The sequence below is a fragment of the Populus trichocarpa genome, chromosome 1 (genome assembly GCF_000002775.5).
Source record: "Populus trichocarpa isolate Nisqually-1 chromosome 1, P.trichocarpa_v4.1, whole genome shotgun sequence".
NCBI lineage: Eukaryota > Viridiplantae > Streptophyta > Magnoliopsida > Malpighiales > Salicaceae > Populus > Populus trichocarpa.
The window spans coordinates 24,504,719-24,511,006 of record NC_037285.2 but is presented as its reverse complement, the minus strand read 5'-3'; the positions used below and the strand labels follow the sequence as shown (position 1 = coordinate 24,511,006).

At 33.0% G+C, this 6,288-nt stretch overlaps 1 long non-coding RNA gene across 1 annotated transcript; it reads left to right on the top strand.

The window, feature by feature from the left end:
* The first annotated feature begins 3,766 nt into the window (after positions 1-3,766).
* Positions 3,767-5,210, top strand: LOC112328384 (uncharacterized). Its single transcript, XR_008057029.1, has 2 exons — positions 3,767-4,805; positions 4,872-5,210. It is a non-coding gene; the product is annotated as an uncharacterized LOC112328384 (long non-coding RNA).
* Positions 5,211-6,288: the final 1,078 nt, after the last annotated feature.

The window sequence follows — 6,288 nt, the reverse complement described above, 5'->3', positions numbered from 1 at the left end:
TATGGTTTTGGACTTTTCTTCCTCAAATTGAATTTTTTTTGTCAACAGGGCTCTCATAAGTCAACAAAATACTGTCAAATTTTATTTTTTGAATTTTTGAACCTTCTCAACCAATTTGTGACCATTTTTAGGGCGTTCTGGCATCTTCTTTTCACTGTTATATTTTTTTATAATAGTTTTTGATTGTTTTGTATTTTTTTGAAGAGAGAAAAAAATTTACATTGGGGAATAACCCAAAAATAGATTATGACAAACATCAACATTTTAAAGCGATTTAAAAATATTAAAAAAATTTAATTTAAAGTAAAAATAATTCAAAATTTATTGAAAAAACGATTCATCTGCAGCTGCAAACATGATCTTATTCTATATAATAATCCCAAATAACCATAGCCTAACAGGAGTGTAAGGGGGCAAATTTTTTTTTTTTTTCTAGAGCATATATGTTCTATAAGTAAAGGACTTATGTTTGTCGATTAAAAAAAAATTATAAATATATGGATGCCATATAGTAATATTTTTATATGAATAGATGTTGAAACAAAACAGGGATGATATTTTTGCATATTTAAGCCAGTGCTAAAGATCCACGTAGACAAAAGGATTTTGTTACCATAGTTATTTTATAAAGATGGTTGAAGCAACTTCTTACGCCTATATTTACCTAAGACATAAACAAATTAGAAGGTTGTCTGAATATTTCTTGAAAAAAGACATTATTTTTTTATCTGAATTATCATGAGCAATAGTTATTGATAATTTCCAGAAGTTTAATAAAAAAATAATTTAAGATTTATGTCAAGAGTGAAAAATCAAGTATCTTAATTCTTCACCTTATCGGCTCTAAAATGAAGATTTTGAGGCCATGGACAGTCGAGGGCTTAGATTAATGAATAGACATCATCTTTACCAAAAAATCTAAATTATTAGGTGTTGGTTTCGTTCTTGCATATAAACTACTTGGTTGTTTTTCTTTTATTGTTTTAGTATGAGATATTTTCTTACAACTTGCACATGGATGGGAATGTACCTCAAGATTTTTTATCTACAAATAGACATCCGAAATTTCGAAACCCTTAAAAAGATAAGTTTTTACTCTTCGTATATATTCTCCACGTTTTAGTCCTCAAAATCTGATGCATGGAATAAAGTGATCATTGTTTTATCTTTGGGATGAAATCCAAACCATCGACCTGGGCTAAAATTTTGATGTTGCCCTCGAATTAATTCTCCAACATTGTGTTATTTTTAGGGGGAATATTGTGACTTAGTTGACCATATAACTAAGTTGTGGGCTGCAAGTAACTAGATAGAAATAATATGATCAATTTAAATAAATTATTTGATCAATTTCACAATTACAAAAATAAAATTTTATGAGAATTACAAAACCCTGTTCATCAAATCTCAGATCATGAAGCTAGCAATCAAAGAACATTAATAAAGGAATTGCTTTCATCTTTATCCTTTCCACTTCACAATGATGCATCATCAACCTAAGTGAGTGAATGATATAGTTTCCCAGGGCTGGCTAAATATGACTAATTACATCTGATTTTGTTGGCAAAATTACTACAAGCGAGATGGATATGAATTAACAGGGAAGTAAGAAACTACAATGGGAGCTCCTGATGATTTTGATTTTCCCTTTGACTTCTCTGATTTGGGCGCTTTTACTTCCGGAACTGAAACGTTGTCATTGGAGACTCGTGAGGAAAAAGAGGTATCAAAGCAGCTGAAAATTGCTGAGAACTTAGCCATTGTGGCTTTGTATTGCTAGCTTGACGTTTCTTTCTCCGTGAAGAGAGGCACTTGGTGTTTTTTTTTAGCTTAACAGTTAGGAATACCTAGTAAGAGGGCAACGAGAGGGAAAAAACAAGCTTAGAGAAGGCACGTTGGAATCTAAGTTGATGAATTGAAACGCAAAAGAATTGGCTATTTATAATGAGAAAAAAATGAAGCGTATGAGAGAAGTTTATGTTTACTTGCAAAGAAAGGAAAACCAATTTTCAGTGGCTGCTTTCGGCCACAATGACTAGTGACACTTATAAGGGGAAGATTATTATATTTCGAGCTTGCAGAGCAAGGAAGATCTTGATATATATATATATATATATATTTTAATGTGTCCAAGTCTTAGTTGCGTATATATTACAAAAGCATGGGAACAGTCCGAACTTATTTTATACTATGGTTATTGTGTCCCTTCGGCTTTTGAAACAATGGTAGATAATCGTTACCTATGCCTTTTTTTGAACGTTGACTCTGGAGCATATATTTGCTTTCAAATTGCGTGTCAGAAAGAGATGTTTATTTGCTTGAAACATTGTCTGTTATCCAGCTGAGTCTTGTTTTCATGACAAAGTCCAATTGATCTAAATTAATTCTCTTAGAAAAGTATTTGAACGTGTTTTATGATGCACTTGTCATTTTCTAATTCCCAGATGTAAGCACTTACATTAGAGACCTCTGTACATCTGAATTAGAGACGTCAGATCATGTATTAATACAATTCCAATTTGCATGAAAACAATGGACAAAATTAATTTCATGGTGGGGTCTTTTGGTGTGCTCTAAACACACCTGATGAACTGCTGGTTTAATAGCAAATGATGGTAAATACAAGGTTTGAGAGGAAAACTTGGAAACTACTCTCATATGATATTACTTGAAATATCTGATTAACAAAAATAATTTAGTTTTCAATGATATTTGACAAAATCTGATTCTTGTTTTTCTTTAACCCTCCATCGGTTATACAATTGTGAAGAACATTTCTCTTACACGAGTAATGATCTTCAAGTGCTGATTACATTCATAGATGAACAAATGACAAAATACCATGCTGATTATTAGTACGGTGTTTTTGTAGCAAGTTGTAGGCATTTTTGTTTTATCAATCTTCGTTTTCTTTTCTTTTAGTTATGACTTTTCATGTAAAAACTATAAATTTTCATGATCGCCATCCTCTAAATGGCTAGCATGATATTAATAATTATTATAAAAAAAAAAAAGAACTAGATGTAAGCTTGCAAGTTCCTAGGGGTGTGCAGGATCTGTAGGATTAAGATTTTGCAAATAAATTTAATGGGTGAATGATTTGAGAGGTGGACTCCATAAATTTTACTCTTACTTCGGGACAAAATTATATATGATTTTGTATTCATCCTTTGTTTTCTTTACAGGATAAGCAATTCTTGCAATACCTAGCTATTGCAACAAATAAAATAACATATCCATAAAAAAATAAAAAAAATAAATCAGAACCGCACAGGCTCCCGCCATATGCTGAGCTGCATAAACAATCACATGGCCTTTCTTCATCTTCCTGGAATGGAATTTGCTACAAGCGAGAGAGATATGAGTTCATGGGGAAGTAAGAAACTACGATTGGAGCACCTGATGATTTTGATTTGCTTTTAGGAATCTCTGCCTTCTTATGGGCTTCATCTATAACCCTTGAAGAAGCCGATGGAACAAAGCAACTGAAAATGGCTGAGAAATGACCCATTTCTTGCTTTCTCTTGTTATCTAAAACAGTTTTCGATGAAGTAGTATTGGTGAAGACACTGTAGGCCAACTAGTTAACTTTCTTTTGCTGAAAAATGTTAAGTGGGAGTTTCTTGATGATTTTCAAGGGAATGCTATCAATTTATAGTGAGCAAATATTTGGAAGTTTGCTTGGACAGTGCTGTGCAAGGAAATACGAAGTTTCTTGGTTTGTGGCTGCTTTGACTAATAGCCAAAACACAGGTGACCCCTCGTCTCGAGTAATATCTCTTTTTTGTGATTGCTTTGAACGCCAGCACATACTTAGAAAGTTCATCACAACTTCTGTTTACCTTCTGCAATCTGCATCGAGAAAAAAATTTAAGACATGAAAGTCTTTAACTCGTCACTTCCTATTGAAAATTAAGCCTCTGCTAGACAGTTAGACCGTTGTAGCAATATTCATACTCGTTTTCAATATTCAACGTAAGAGAGCTTAATTTAATCTAAAAAATATAAAATAAAATGAAATAAGAACGTGCTAGGTTAGGTTAGACGAGAAATGTTTACACATGCTAAATTTACCATATCACTTGCAGGCTATACTAATAAATAGAAGACATAGATAAAATTATGTGAATTGCATCATGATCAACAAAAATCTCTGTATTTTACCCTGTATGTCCCATGTTTATTAATTTAGTTTATGCCTCATGTGATGTGATGAACTTAGTTTATGTAATAATTTCTTTATGTTAGCCTAATTTCGTCAGGGCAGAGTCAACAGGGGTGTGGAGGGGGCGAAAAATGAACAGAACAACTAAGTTATGGGCAAAATTATTGTAGACCAGAGAGAAAAACACTGTGGGCTGTAAACCCATTTTCCTCTCCCTCTCCCTTTATGAGCAAAATTATTGTAGACCAGTTCGACTCCCCAACCACCAGACGCCAGCCCCTCAACAACCACAAGAACCACCATCCACAGCTCATTTCCCTTCCAAAACTCACGGCAGCTCTAGCTTTTCCTTATCACTACCAACAGCACCGCTGACCACAGCCTCTCCCTTTCCAAAACACAAGTAATTAACAACCCTCCCTCTCGGTCATCTACTCATTCCCCATCAAAACAAATCCATGACGTCCTACACCACTAGCAGCTCCCAACATAGTCGTCCTCATCAACAATAGCCCACACATCTAGTAACACTAACGATTGTCCTTCAGCTGCACCGTTGACCATCACAATCCAGCTACTCCATTGAACAGCAACCAACAAACCGAGAGGAAGAAAGAATCAATTCTAAAGAAATAGAAACGTAAGTAAAAGCAATTGTTTGTGTGTTTTTCCTCGTTTTGCTGGTAACGTTGACTTTCACCACCAGCTAGGGAGGAAGAAGAGGACTAACCACTTCAAATCCACCTATATTTCTAGTTTTACCTGTGGAGGCGCCTGGTTCCACACACCAGCAGTGGGAGAGGCACGTGGTTCCACTCGTTATCACTATTCGCCCAGCCCCTGGAATCTTTCAGTACTGTCCTCAAGTTTCAACAACTTCTCCATATTATTTTTATCTTGGGAAGATCTATTTTATAATTTTAGATGTTTAATATGTATTTTTAAATTATTATTTGAATTTGAATTATTGGTGCTTTGTAGATATGTGTAATTAGGTGTGTAAGTAAAATATAGTAAAATAGAGAATGTGTGTGTATGTTTATTTTCTTTTTATTGCCCTTTTACTTTGTGTTAAATAAATGATAAAAAAAGGGATAGATAAAAAGAAGAAAAAAAACTAATTAACAAAATGTTTTATTTGCATATGGACAAGTCTCTCAAAATAAAAATAAAAACATATTTTGCTTAAATAAAATAAAATACATGGTATTTTAGTATTTTTATGCAAAATTCAAAGAATATATATTTGCATGCATTTTGAATTTAATTACCATTTTACTGAATTCATGAGAATTTTGTCAATATTTTAATAATCTCTAAAATTTTAATTTATGAGAATTAATGGTCAATATTCTAGTATAAATATTGGACCTACAAATAGGCTGATATTTAAATATCAGAAATTGACTGGAAAATTCATTAATTTTAATTGGGAGTATTTATCGCCACAACACACAAGTTGTGGAAAACACTTCCGTCTTTAAGGATAGGTGAACCATTTCAAGATATCTACATGGATCCCTCTCCATAAAAATTAATTTGGGTACACGAGCTTATAATAAATTCGAAATGCTAAAATTTATTCACTGGAATAAATTCCTATCATATGTCATAAGCATACCACCAATTAGAAACCCATCAAAATCTTTAAACCAAATTCAAACAACATAATGCATCTTATTTCAAGTAGGGTGTACTAAAGAAGCTAATACATTTTCTAGCCACGAGCAGTCCCTTAACCTTTGAATTTCTGATAAGTCCATTACACTCGGGTTTTCTAGTAACCCTAAATCAAATAATTAGGTGACGACTTTCACGACCTCTCAACGTCATGCGTCCACGTGCAATAGAATGACAACTCCACTTGATAAGGTATTGCTTCTAATAGTATTGGACTAAACTTTGTGTGTTTTATATGGTTTAGTTGTTTTGATGTGTTCACATTTTTTTTTTCATTTGGCTTATTTTATTTTATTTATGATTTAGCATATTTTATCATGTCTATGCATGTATGTTTTCATGCATCATTAGTTTATTTGCAATATATCGCTATGAGATGAGCACATAGAAACTTTAAGTTATGTGGGGGGAGTAGCATCTTACCCTATGAATTTTAGTCGAGG